This window comes from Felis catus, chromosome C2 (genome assembly GCF_018350175.1).
Source record: "Felis catus isolate Fca126 chromosome C2, F.catus_Fca126_mat1.0, whole genome shotgun sequence".
Lineage (NCBI taxonomy): Eukaryota > Metazoa > Chordata > Mammalia > Carnivora > Felidae > Felis > Felis catus.
Window position 1 is genome coordinate 80,498,040 of NC_058376.1, and position 14,739 is coordinate 80,512,778.

At 48.4% G+C, this 14,739-nt stretch overlaps 1 protein-coding gene and 1 long non-coding RNA gene across 6 annotated transcripts in view; one reads left to right on the top strand and one right to left on the bottom strand.

Moving 5' to 3' along the window:
• The window catches only part of ST6GAL1 (ST6 beta-galactoside alpha-2,6-sialyltransferase 1), a 123,148-nt gene that overhangs the window by 66,869 nt on the left and 41,540 nt on the right, over window positions 1-14,739 (bottom strand). The gene's annotated exons all lie outside the window — the stretch shown is intronic.
• LOC111562255 lies at window positions 304-5,692 on the top strand. The gene is made up of 3 exons (XR_006585176.1): window positions 304-1,556; window positions 3,911-4,006; window positions 5,491-5,692. It is a non-coding gene; the product is annotated as an uncharacterized LOC111562255 (long non-coding RNA).

The window sequence follows — 14,739 nt, forward strand, 5'->3', positions numbered from 1 at the left end:
CATAGGAGGACTTCTACATGTTTATGGCCCTGTTTAGTCTCACTTCCAGTTTCTTTGGCCGCCATTATGTCTGCCCTTACATCCATCTGACACACTTAAGAGAACAAGAAATGATTCTTTGGTTTGGAATGATAGAAACTCAGATGATCCCAGGATACCCCGACCCCAAAAAAGAGGTCCCTTATAACATTTTTTTCTTTAAACCTCAAATCCATTGGGTTGTCATGGCAACTTAATAATTGGGTCAGAATGGCCATTTATGAAAGTGAACTGACAAAGGACACGCTCTGTCCAAAGGCCAGCCAAGCAGTGACTCGGGCACCCCACAGGAAGTTTGACCCTGAAATAGATCCCTTTATGAACTTACTACTGCAATTCCTCATGCAGGGGATTATCAAGTGCCTGCAAAGGGAGGTGCCCATCCCAGGCTAAGGATTGTGGGGTAAAAGTGAAGTCAGAGTCTCGGCCCATAGGTAGCTCCAGGCATCATGGGGAGTGGGTGTGGGGTAAAACAGCCATCTGCTGTCACAGGAAACTATCCTTTGCCATCTCCAGGAGATTAGAGGAGATGGACAGTTTTGGAGGAATCAGCAAAGGATTTGTCTCACAAGTGCTGACCAGCAGTAGAACCATCTGACAGAGAAAAATAGTGGACTGCGGGTTGTGGACAAGGACCATGTCTAATTTGCCTTTGAATACTGAAACTGTTCTCAGGTGCCACAACAGAAATCTGAAGGGCTCAGCTTGAGGAACTAGGTGTCTGCCCTCAGAATCGATTTGGCCATATCAGGGATTGACTGGAGATGAGGGAGATGATAGAATGATACCCACAAGGCCTCTCAAAGGCTGGGAACCACTGATATCCTAAAAGATCATGGGCAGACTACCCTCTGTCCTCAGAAAGGAGGGGAGGTGGCTGGGAATGGAAGCCCCCTCTGGCTTCTGTTGTGAGCAGTGGCCAAACTCGGTGACTCGGGAGAATTCATTTCTGCCCATAAGCTCAATGCCCCCCAGCCGTGGAAGCAGTGGAATCATGGGAGCAAAGGCAGCAAGATGAATATGGGTCATCTCAGAAGGCACCAGGGCAGCTCATACACCTTCCCAGTAGGGATGAGGCAGTCAGGCAGGTAACCCATGGTTCCAAAGGACCCAGGTCACAAGAACACACATCTTCAGAGGTGAGACCTGGGGAGGCCAGAGGAGGTAATCCTAGGTCTCTAGCAGGCCACCCAGGGAGGAGTCACAAGTGTTCTTTGACTTAATGTGTGGGAAAAAACCAGTGCATCTGATGTAAAGAACATATTGAGTATGAGGCAATTTAGTACAGGAACCAAAGTCTCTCTGACCCCAAGTCTGAGTTAGGAGTCCTCCCCTTCTGTCCCACAGCTCCCCTCTTACAGTTTCCGTGTCCACCTCCTCTGCTAGGGTGTGACCTTCCAGAACACAGGAACCATTCGAGACCTTTCTGAGGCCCAGGCACCTACCACACCACTAGGTCCAGACCGGATCCTAGGCAATGACTCCTGCATACCCCGAATGCACACACCGTGAATGAGGTACTATTCCACATTCCACACTCTACCCAAGAGAAAATAAAGGCCTGGCCCAATTGAAAAGCCAAATCAAAGCAAGTCCAGGAGAGGGCAACTGACTAGATCCTACCTGCGTCTCCCATATTATAAACTGTAAGTTTCAATGGAAAGGTCTAAAGTCACCTGAGAAAAAAAGAGAATTAGTCAGTTACCAACAGGTGCACAGGGTAGAAGCCTGGGGTGGAGATTCTTGCCAACACTGTGCAACCCTGACCAGCTATTTGTAGATGACCTAAAAGCAGGGGCGGAAAAGGTGGGAAGTCAAGCAACCATGACAGGTAGTGACGGAGAACTCACTGTGTCAAGTACATGAGCCAGCTGGTTCCAGATAAAGCCAGGACCTGGTTTGTATTCTTAATTGGAATTTTTACAGGAAATCAAGAAAGACCGAGCCGTGGGAAAGGACAGCAATGGTTTAAGAGAGAGGGACTTGGTTCTTCATTCCAGGTAGCCACTCACAGGGTAGTTAAATACAGTGGTCAATCCTGATGCCTATCAATACATCATCTTAAATGTCAATACCCCTGACTGAACATGAACTATGTATGTATCAGGTGCTGTGCTAGGCAGTTTCTCTCTCTCCAATTATCATAACGACCCTGCAAGGTAAATGCACGTCACCTGCATTTTATAGATGAGCATCTTTATGGGAAGAGCTAAGCCCCTTGCCCAAGGTCACACATGCAGGTAGAACAAGGCTAGAATTCAAACCCAACTCCAAAGCCCATGTTTACAGCACACAGAGGAAAGACTACCCCTACAAGTAAGGGCAGGGAAGGGAAGGCTTCCTATGAAGAAAGAGCTGGAAGGATGTGTAGGATGTGGACAGCTGGAACAGTGCTAGAAAGATATCCAGGAGGTCCTGATGGTCCCTGAGATCCTGTGACAGAAGACACTCAAATTCAAGTGCCTTGCAGTTATACCATTTTTCAAATAGTAAATGCTACCTGATGGGCACTTTAGGATTCTAATTTTTTATTCATCTCCTCCCCACACCTCTTACCGTCCACCTGCTGGTTCTAATTCTACTCTCTAGAGGAAAACACATGTCTCTTCTTTTGCCCAGAGGGCAATCCTTCAGGACTATTACACTCCCCTGAACCTTCTCTTCTTCAGGCTAAAGATTCTCCTTCTTTGAACCATTCCTTCAATGGCATGGCCTCTGAACCCCTAACAGTTCTCCTCACTCAACTCTGGGCCCGCTCTCATTTGTCCACATCACCCTGAATAGAACTAAACAGTTTCCAGATGTGGCCCAACTAGTATGGAACAGGAAACTGACTACACCTCTACAATGCAAATATAAAGAGTTTCTAGGTAGTTTTTAGCAGTCTCATGTGAGTGACTCTCTCAGTTGAGCGACCACTGAAGTAGAGTTCATTAGCCTTTTTTCCAAGTCCTCCTCTATCTAGTCCCATCCCTAGGTGGGCTGCCTTACTTATGCCACTGGTATTCGGACCTCACATTTCATCCTCCACTTAGCCCGGTGCATTCTTTCTTTCTACACTTAGCCCCTCTCCTAGCCTGTGAAGCTTATACCGAACCTTGACCCTGGCACATACCACATTTGCTAGCACAAATGATAGTTGTTCATCATCCATAAATCAGCACGTCCTCCCGATGTATTCCTCTAAATCACGGACGGACGGGCACTAGCCTCCCGACACAAAAGCATTCTTCGGTGACAGCCACAGAAACAGTACGCATGAGCCAATGGAAACACCATCCAGGCCACATTTTCCACAGTGTTCCCGAGAATAGAAACCCCCAGTTATTGAGACAAAGATGCTCAGTGTCTGACACAAGAGTTTTAAGTTACTCTGTCATCATAACCGACACGTATTTTGATGCGACATCACATGTCTGCCCTCAAGGGAACACCTGGGATGGTCTTTAAAATATAGGTTATGGGACCATACACAAGTCTCACGGTGCAGACACCACAAAGAGCAACTCAACTAGGCTACAAGGGGCTGGGCTGGACTGCCAACTCGGAGAGAGATTATCTTTCGTAAAAAAATATTATGGATAGAGAGAGGCTATGGTGCTTTCCCACATGAGCCCCAAATTGAAAAGTCTCAAGTCATGGAATTCTATGCCTCACATCCCAGGGTGAGGAGAAGCAATAGGATGGGCTTATATAATATATATAATAAATAGTTCCCTTAGTATCATAGTTATCACTTACTAAGTATTGCCACATGCTATGCATTTTACACAGGACATTTCAGTTATTGCCTCATACTCATGGTTTGTAATTATGCCTCTTGAAAATTTAAATTATATTTCTCCCTCCCTTGGGTTTCCCCATTCTCTAGAAGACAATGAAGACCTCCCAACAGCATTTCAACAAAAATATTTACAAGTTTTCTCCGGACCCTGGCAATTCATTTGGCCAACTAACCACCTCTTTCGTAAGTATTTCTCAAGATTTTCCTGAGAATAAGACACTGGGCTGGGCACTAGGGATATTTCTTTTTTTTATGTTTATTTATTTGAGAGAGAGAGAGAGAGAGAGAGAGAGAGACAGAGTGTGAGCAGGGGAGGGGCAGAGAGAGAGGGAGACACAGAATCGGAAGCGGGCTCCAGGCTCCGAGCTGTCAGCACAGAGCTCGACACGGGGCTCGAACTCACAAGCCATGAAATCATGACCTAAGCCGAAGTTGGACGCTTAACTGACTGAGCCGTCCAGGTGCTCCCAGGCAGCTACATTTCTTACATTGATCTCTCTTTAGCCACAGTCTTCAATTTTCTCTCCCCGGGGCTTGTTCTAGGCTCTCTCCCCTTTGTCGGCTGTGAGCCCTCAGGTAGGTTATGGAAAATACTGATACAATGCCCTTCACCTAAAGAGGACGGATGTAACATGCACACAGGAGCTAGCTTATCTCCAGGCACATAGGATACTTAATAAATATTAGGGATTTTTCTTTCTTTCATTCTTTCCTATGCAGCCAGCCAGTCTGTGTCTTTTCAGAGAAGATGGGAGTAAAAAAGGAGTCAAATGATTCTGTTCTCTCCCAGGACATCTCTGAATTTTATGTCATTTGCCACCACCAGAGAATTAAGCCTGCCTGCTCTGCATATCACATTTAAAAAAATGTTTTTAATGTTTATTTACTTGAGAAAGAGAGAGAGAGAGAGAGAGAGAGAGAGAGAGAGAGAGAGAATGCAAGTGGGGGAGGGGCAGAGAGAGAGGGAGACAGAATCCAAATCAGGGTCCAGGCTCTGAGCTGTCAGCACAGAGCCCGATGTGGGGCTCAAACCCATGAACCGTGAGTTCATGACCTGAGCCAAAGTCAGACACTCAACCGACCGAGACACCCAGGCGCCCCTGCATATCACATTTTTAAAAAGGGGGGGGGGAAAGACTTTAGTTCTGGATATATTTCAAATCATGTTTCCTTTTATATTTTTCCTTTCCCAACACTATTCTTTTTATAAAATCCAAAGAAAGCAAACTGAGATCATTGAAATCCAACTCCCAGAGAGTCGGGGTGAGATGAAGCTGGTTCAATGCCAGGCTCTGACCAACGGTTCAGAGATCTGTCTGCCACCCTTGGCCAACTCTTTTCTTCCTCTGGTTTCCTGGGACTTATCATCAGCTTGGGTCTGAAAGTTTGTGTCCACCTCCCCCCAGCACTCAAATTCATATGTTGAAATCCTAACCCCCAGAGGTGAAAGTATTGGGACATGATTAGGTCATGAGGGTGGAACCTTCATGAATGGGATTAGTGCTCTTAGAAAAGAGGCCCCACTGCCCGTTCAACTCTATGAGGGTACAGTGAGAAGGCACCAGCTATGAACCAGGAAACGAGGTCTGATTTCAGACTTCCAGCCTCCAGAACTGTGAAAAATAATTTCTCCTGTTTAAGCCACCCAATCTGGTCTTTTGTTACAGCAGCCTGAATGGACGAAGACACCAATCACATCCTTTACATCCATGTGGAACTGTTTACTAACTTGTCACTGAAATGAGTCATCTGAAGATATACCTCTTAAACACATAACCACTGTGCAGTAAAGAAAGCCAAAGTGTAACCACATACAGCTGCTCAAAGTGCTAAGAAATATATAGCTTAGGGGAGAGAAATGCCACTAACCAACAGTCAGTGCGTCAAAGAGCAATCTCTCTACATTAGACATTCTTTTTTTTTTTTTAATTTTTTTTCAACGTTTATTTATTTTTGGGACAGAGAGAGACAGAGCATGAACGGGGGAGGGGCAGAGAGAGAGGGAGACACAGAATCGGAAACAGGCTCCAGGCTCTGAGCCATCAGCCCAGAGCCTGATGCGGGGCTCGAACTCACGGACCGCGAGATCGTGACCTGGCCGAAGTCGGACGCTTAACCGACTGCGCCACCCAGGCGCCCCTCTACATTAGACATTCTTGTCGTCTTGTTGTTGCTGCTGATACAATGACTGATCACTAAGGTCCACAGGATTTTATTGGATTCAGTAAATACTAACTGTGGACCCACTATGTGCCAGGCATGGTGCTAGGGGGCTGGACTGGGCAAGGACAAAAACTACTTTGCACTAGGTTCCGTCTGTCAATCTGGATGTTATTAGCTTACTGTCGGTCACTTCCCCACTCACTCACCCACCCACACCCAAAAGACGGGTTTTTAATAGCTAAAAACAAATCCTTCAAACAAATCACTTCCTCAAGCCACCGCCTGATCTCTCCTTCCTCATAGCAGAGCTTCTCGAGTCACTTCCCCACTTTCCACTTGTTCCTCAAATAATTGAAGTCAGCCCCCATCATTCCACTGAAATTGCATTTCTAATTGCAAAATCTGAAGAGCCCTCTCCAGTACTTTCTCTGTGAGTCCTCCCCAGGTCTCCGTCTTCAAACTCCCTCCTTCTAAAGTCTGACAGGCATACTTTGGGGTTTCCCTCCTCCCTCCCTATTTTAGCCTCCTCTGGGGACCAGCTTCCAGAGCAGCCCAGAAATGCCCACGTCCCCAGGGGCCCAGCCTCAGCAGGACCTCTGTTAACACACAGACAACGCCTGCCTCCGTGTGGCCAGCCCCCTCTGGCATCTCCCTCAGACTCTACACCACATCTTTTAAGAAACATTTTTAAACTCAACATCTGTACAGAAACTTTGCACTCCACATTTACTCGTTTTCTTAAGTGCATGAGCCACCACGTGCTCGACGAGAATCTTAGTGCTTGGGATGCCACAGGGAATAAACCAGATGAAGATCACTGCCCTTCAAGAGGGCAGAGTGAAACACAAAAGCCCCATAAATGTAATAAATTATGTAGGATCTTAGAGGATACGAAGTGCTATGGGAAACAGAGCGGAGCGGAATGTGGAAAGGGAAGGATCAGAAGTGCCGGGGTGAGGCAAGTTTCCATTTTAAAAAGGTCAGAGAAGGGCTTATTGGGAAGGGAACATTCGAGCAAAGAAGTACAGGTAGTGAAGAGTGAGCCCCAGCGATATCTCAGGCAGAGCGCGGGCAGGAGTACACAGGTGAGCACTGGCCCGGATGCAAGGCACAAAGGGAAGGGGACAGAGGGAGGGGATCCCAGAGGAACAGAGACAGCCAGGTGGCAGGTGGAAGAGATCAGGTAGCACCTTACAGGCCATGGTGAGGACTCTGGCTGTCGTTCTAACTAAAAGTGAGAGCTGCTCCAAGGGTTTGGCAAAAAAGATCAACTTTGACCTGACTCAGAGTTGCCAGGACAGCTCAGGCTGCAGCGTGTGGGGAGAGGGGTCAAGGGTAAAAGCAAGCAGACCACTGGAGAGATCCGAGTGTGAGAGCGGGAGGCTGCAGTGGAGGTGGTGAGAAGGAATATATTTCAGGGTGCTTTGAAACTCAAGTTTGATGGATTTGATTTGGGTGTGAGAGAAAGGTCAAGGGCGATTCCAAGGCTTGGGGCCCAAGCAGCCGGAAGGATGGTGCTGCTCTGAGTGGAAAAGGGGAGATGAGAGGGAAGAGCAGAAGTCCAGTGTGGGGCAGTCCTGAGTTTGAGGTCAGACTGTCAAGTGGAGTGTAAATCGGCCAGCCGACAGGAGACCGGAGGTCAGGAGAAAGGTCCAGGCTGGAGGTATAAATGGATCCTGTGGTCGAGTTGTTCTAGTGCAGCTGCATGGGTGTTTGCTCGCCAGCAAGAGTTCCTGGGTTTAAGCTGGCCTCTGGCACTGTTCAGCTGCGTGATCTCAAACAAGCCACCCAACTGCTCTGAGCATGCCTCCTCACCTGTACAGTGGAGGAAACCAAAGTACCTACCCCTTTGGGGTTCATGAGGCGGGGAGGGGGGTTGGAGAAGAGGCAATTCACGTTAACTACCCTGCACACAGAAATCAGCCTTCAGTGTATGTTAGCAATTATAACCCTCTCCCTCCCTCTCTCCCTTTCTTACTATCTTGCTAAGCCTGGTATCTTTGACTTTTCCTTCTTTCTTACCCCAAATTCAACGCATTCCACTCCCCAAGGGCTCCTGGATCACTTGTTCGTCCTGGTACCTCACTGTCCCCACGACAAGCCAATCAAACTAAATAGGAAACAAAGTTCCATTTCTACTCTCAAAACATGTCCTAAATCTGTCGCCATCTCTCTTTTCTCATTATTTCTCCTCTGAGCTCCCAATAAATGTTACGAACCCTCAACCTCAATGACTGCTCAAAGCAAATTAAAATACAATTTTATTTGTATTTATTTTATTAAAATTGTATTTTAATTTGCTTGCATGTCCCTCTTCCCTTAAAACCGCAGGAATTTCAACCACCAAGTAATAATTAGCTCCATAGCCCTGGAGCCTTGTGTTCAGTGCCCAGACCATGATAGGTATCCAATCAACATGTTGACCAAAAGAAAAAACAATTTTATTGGCGACTGTTACCCGCTAGACACTGAAATTAAGACACAATCACCACTACCTCCACATAAACTACAGTCCCTGCCTTTCAGGAGTTTTGAGAAACAAACTAAGTACACCCGAGGCAGAAAATAAGCCAGCTGAATAAATGTAAGGAGACCATTATAATGAAAGGGCAAGCTGTAGAATATTGACTTGATTTACATAAGGAACGCCAAGAAAAAGATACCATCTGGGCTAGATTAGAAATGAAGACAGATGGGCCGCCTGGGTGGCTCAGTCGGGTGAGCGTCCAACTTCGGCTCAGGTCACGATCTCACAGTTTGTGGGTTCGAGCCCTCCATCCGGCTCTGTGCTGACCGCTCGGAGCCTGAGAGCCTGCTTCAGATTCTGTGTCTTCCTCTCTCTCCACCCCTCCCTTGCTCACACTCTGTCTCTGTCTCTGTCTCTCAAAAAGGAAACAAAGAAAAAACAAACGAAGACAGAGACTATTATTGGAATGGCTGGCTATAACCAGAAGCCTTCAGGACAGAAAGATGGGATCAGGGCTTTCAAATAGAAGGTGGGGAAGTGAGACAGGCCACTGGGGCCTTCGCCAGTGGTCAGGGAGAGACAGGACAGTAAAGTGGAGAGCGCCCACTTCTAGACGGAGGCCCAAAAAGCTGCTGCAGGGAAAGGTAGTCAAAAAGGGGAGTGTGACAGAGGACCCTCCATCTTGCCATGAGTGTGCGCATGACGTAGAGCCAAAAAGTAAAATCTGTTCAAGGAAAACAGGGCTTGAGCTGGAGAAAGCCCCCAGACTCCTTCACCTCTCCTGGGGGATTTTTATTTCTCTAACACGGAAGATCTATCGACTAGAAGATGCGATCTCCTTGTGTTCGGCACACAGAGGTGGGGGCTCAGACTGTCTCCTTATCCAAGTGAACACACACAGGTATCCCGTGGTCTCAAGCCCCAGGTGGATGAAATGACGCACAGCTCACGCTCCCTTCTTCTCATTTCATCTTCCCAGCTGTCATCACTCAAGGACAGTCAGATTTCTGGACCTCAACATCCTTGCCCCAGAGCCCAGCAGTGTGCACACATTTTTCAACATTCTTAGCCGGGATAGAGCCTCTCCGAGAGTCAGGAGTGACAGGAAATCTCTCTCTGCTGCAATCACCAAGACATGACTTGAGGAAGGTCATGGTTATCCACATTCATAAACGTTACGGATGACTGCAAACATGAATACAGGGATCAGCCATCCCTTTGAAGCACTCTGAGCAAAGCTTTGCGCTCTGTCACCAGTCAGGGTAACCAATCCCTAACTTTCCTCCTCATCGAGAGAAGCAAAACTTCATATTATCCCAATGAGACACAGTAGCGTCGGCATAATAAGTTCTAATGTGTGATTCACACAGACACAGGTCTGAAGCCCAAGTCCGTTGCTTACTAGCTCTGTCACCAAGGGCAACTTAGCTGAATTCCCTGAGCCTCAGTTTATTCATCTGTAAAACAAGAATAGTGTTCCCTATATCACACGGCTGCTGAAAGGATTAAATGAGAAAGACACATAAAGCACCAACACACAATCGGTGTTCAGAGTGGCAGCTATTATCATGGATCTTAGAAATCAAAGTATCCAAGGCAGTTATTCGGTAGGCTTCCATCAGTTTTAGCAGGGTCTTAGAGATGCTCTTGGTCTCTAGGAAAGCCGGTGCTGAGTTTTGTCATCAATGCTGCGGTTAAAAACAGGACAGGTGTCAAGCTTTCCTCCAGGCTCTGATGAGACAACGTTCCCTATGGTCTCTGATTTATATGCCCCCAAGATGGGCCTTAAGAACTTCAAAACAAAGGCACGACCCAGACATATAGAGGAGAGACAGACAACTGCCCACCATCAGTCCCCAAGGAAAATGAAGTATTCTGTGCCCTCATGGTAGGACCGAGAGTCCGGAGACTCAGCTACAGAGGAAACTGCAGAAGCTTCCCAGGCCCAAAGCAGGGAGTGATGGCCCAGAGACAGCTTCTCACTTCGGCCTCTGCCATCTCTTCCTTCCTGCGTTCCCTCCCAGAGTCGGGATCCTTCCTGACTTTTGCACAGCTGCTCCACTCCACCTCCGCTGGTATATTAACATGAAGGACTCCTGGTGCGTGCATGCCCAGGACAGATGCTGAGCGGCCACCGGGTCCTCGAGGAACTGACCAGCCCACCCGACACATGGTGTCACCACCGACTGCTCGATCACAAACAACAGGACCTCTGAAGGCAGCTCATTCCGTGTGCAGATCGTTCTCCGAGTCTAGAGTTTTAGAATGTAGACTCACTGATCCAGAATCTACTTCCCTTAACTTCTATCTTCAAGAGCTAGCTGTAGGACTAATGAGCTTTTAAAAGATGAAAACCTTTTCACGGTAAGCTATCCTCTGAGTCAGTTCATGTCACAATACTCACAGCCACTATTTATAGGGGGCCAATTTATAGGGGGCCAACCGTGAGCCACACCTAACAGGCAGGAAGGAGAGCACAACACCGTTTCCTAAACTTGCCAGATCCTAATATCATCCTGGGTACTTGTTTCATCCTCTGCTCCCAGAGCCCCACGCTAAGCAAGCTCAATCAACAGCTGACACAGAGCCTGGGAACTGCTCCTTCACCAAGAGCCCCAGGTGGTTCTTAGGATCACGCAGATTGGAGACGGGTGACCTAGTGGACCCAGCTGTGCCACCACTATCGTTGACTCACTACGGGAGCTTGGGCAGCTTGTAGAACCTCTCTGAACCCCAGTTAAGGATCTGTGATTTCAGAATGAAAACAGCACGTGCCTGTAGCTAGCGTATTCCGAGGAATAAACTAGATGTCTCAGCCCACAGCCTCTCAGCAGTGATGCCATTCCTGGTCCTAATGACCCTATGAAATTGCAACCCTAATGGAGCTTGAGTGTATTACGCTAAGTGAAAGAAGTCGGTCAGAGAAAGACAAATACCATACGACTTCACCCATATGCACATGAAACAAAACAAATGAACGAGGGAAAAAGAGACAAACCAAGAAACGGGCTCTTTACTGTAGAGAACTAATGGTTACCAGAGGGAGGTGGGTGGGGGGATTGGGTGAAATAGGTGAAGGGGGGGCGCCTGGGTGGCTCAGTCAGTTGAGCGTCCGACTTCGGCCCAGGTCATGATCTCACGGTCCGTGGGTTCGAGCCCCGCATCGGGCTCTGTGCTGACAGCTCGGAGCCCGGAGCCTGTTTCAGATTGTGTCTCCCTCTCTCTCTGACCCTTCCCTGTTCATGCTTCGTCTCTGTCTCAAAAATAAATAAACATTAAAAAAAAAATTAAAAAAAAAAAAAGAAATAGGTGAAGGGGATTAAGAGGGGGCACCTGGGTGTCTCAGTCAGTTAAGCAGCCGACTTCAGCTCAGGTCATGATCTCACGGTCTGTGGGTTCGAGCCCCGCGTCGGGCTCTGTGCTGACAGAACCTGGAGCCTGCTTGCGATTCTGTGTCTCCCTCTCTCTGCCCCTCCCCTGATTGCTCTCTCTCTCTCTCTCTCTCTCCCTCTCAAAAATAATAAACACTGAAGGGGATTAAGAGTACACCTGTCATGATGAGCACCAGGTAACGTACGGAATTGTTAATTCACTATACTGTACACCCGAAACTAACATAACCCTGTTAACGATACCGAAAGTAAAATTTTTAAAAAGGGAAAAGTAAAAAATTAAATAAATACATAAAAATAGCCACCCTAGTAGTTTTACTTAGTGCTACACAAGTCGCAGTTCAAGTGTCTGAGACCAGGATCTGAACTCAGATCTTACTGTCTTTAAAGCCTACGTGCCTACACCCAGCAGTAGGGGGAGGCGGAATTAAACAGGCAGGGGCACAAAAGGACCTGCATATCCAGGTCTGGCTCCAAATTCTTGCCTGGCCCCAGCTCATATTTCAGCCTCCGCAGCGGCCGGCAGGAGCTCTGGCCAGCAAGATGCCCCCAGTATCACAGTAAGGAAAGAAAAGTTTGCCTCGTACTTCCTGCTACCCCGGCTTCTACTCCTCTTCTGAGTACCACCCCGTCCCCTTCCTTTTGGGACCATCCAGAATCTGCACTCTTTCTCCAGGTCTGCACCCAGCCTTAAGGAGCCCCCCTCTTGGGAGGCAGGCTGGGTGGAGAGTTTGAGAGGCTGGCCTGGGGACCAGGGCACGCTGTGCCTCACGCTACAATTTCGAAGCTTTTGCAACGTTACTTCACCCCCGTGCCACCCCCTCTCGGCTGCAGGGCTCGCCTGCACTAATGTCCTTGGCACAATACCTGGCTCAATTAATCAATAGCACCACAGACTCGGCCTATCACCTCTCACTGAAGTCCTTGGACTTTGTACTTAATTAAAGTGGAGCCCACCTATGACTCACACATTAGCAAATAATTCATTCATGAGCCCCCATTCATTTTGTTCAAGTACAGGTGATACAGAAATAAACAGGGTCCAGCCCCTGCCCCTGAGGCCTCGGAGGAAGAGGGAGACCCATAAGATGATGGGTGTAAGCGCATGGAAGGCATTCAGAACTAAAGGCTGGGGTACCACCGACTCCACTAGAGGAAGTCAGGAATGGTAATGTTCCTCCTGGGCTCTGAAGGATGAATAGGAGTTTGCCAGGCAGAAAAAGGCATATCTAGAGAGAATGGTAGTCCAAAGGCTTAGCTATGAAAGAAGGCCCGTAGTAGTCACAGAATGGTGAGAAGCTATGAGGGGTGAGGGTATGAGGGCTGCAGTGATGGAAATGGGGTTCAGAATTATCTGCTCCAGACAGAAGTGTTTCTCGTCCCAATTTACCCAAGAAACTGGGCCTGGCAGAGGTTTTCTAAGCAAGCAAGTGACATTATTATTTTCTCTAAGCTCAGTGTTGAGTTCCTGACACCAAAAAGGGGCTCCGATGGGGCAGGAGAGGTGAAGAGAAGCCATTTCAGTTGACAGAGGAGAAGGTGCCAGAGACTACCTTTCCTCACCCCTGGTCTGACCTGCAGCCCCACCAACCACCGACCTGGCAGATCCTGAACTTGAGTCAAGTCCCCACCGGAATGAGAAGCTCCAGAAATGGGATATCCGTGTTCACAGAGTGATGGCAAGAGAGGAAGGTGAGAGCCACAGCTGGCACCGGCTGCAGAGGTAACCTACAGGCGAGCCGGGAAAATGTCCTTTTGTGTCTGGTGGCTCACGGCATCCCGAAAGGAGGAGGACAGACCTCGGGTACTTCGCTGTTCTCTCCAAGGCTACTTTCTCATCCATTAAATGGAGATAAACCCCCCACATCAAAAACTCATTCCAAGGGTCTGTTTGTTTCTAGTGGCTAAGGGTCCATTTGTTTAATCTTGTGGAGGAGGGAGACGTCAGACTAAAAGACCTCAAATATAATGGGGCCCCTGGGGCACATGGGTGGCTCAGTTGGTTGAGCGTCCGACTCTTGATTTCGGCTCAGGCCATGATCCCAGGGTTGTGGGATCAAGCCCTGAGTCGGGTTCCACACAGAGCGCGGAGCCTGCTTAAGATTCTTTCTCTCCCTTTCCACCTCCGCTCCCCTTCCCCGCTCGTGTGCACTCTCTGTCTCTAAAACAAAGAAAATAAAATTGTCAAATACGATGGGCTCCACTAAAGCACAGGATGGAATCAGCCCCCCCGAGACACACGCTGGGCTGTGGTCGATTCCTAGGAGAGGAATCTGATCAGTCCCTTCCAAGTTGCTTTCTGCCCTGCTGGGCTGTTTGCAGTTTCTGTCAGATCGGATCACCTTTCCCACCTGAGCCAGGGGGCCCAGGAGAGCTGTGGGCCTTGCAGCCGGGAGTCTCAGAGGGCTCACATGACAGGCTGGCAGGGCGCAGCTGTTCCTGGCAAGGGCATCAATAATACAGGCCTTTTTCCGCAAACTCTGGCAAACAGTCTAACGTGACAAGTGAAAACATTGTGTCCAAATTCTCACTGGGGCTGAGGGCAGCAGAGGCCAAAATAACTCGCCTTTATCAGGGCTAAATCACCAAGTGAATCAGAGCTCTGCTGGGCTGGGGTGGCAGCCGGAGGAAGCTGCTGGTGAGAAGTGCCAAGAAATGTAGGGGGAACGGTGGAGGAGGGAGCAGCAGGCAAGGTCCTTGCAGAGAACAAAATGCCTGTATTGCGTTGAGTGCCTGTCCATGGAATGTTGCAGAAACCCAGGGGCACTCAGAAAGGAACCCGTGTGACTTGTTGGCTGGGGAGTGAACTGGGCCATGGATTGCATCTCAGCAACAGCCAAAAATCACTGCGACCACCACAGGCAGCCCAGAGACGACTGCAACAGGAGGCCTTA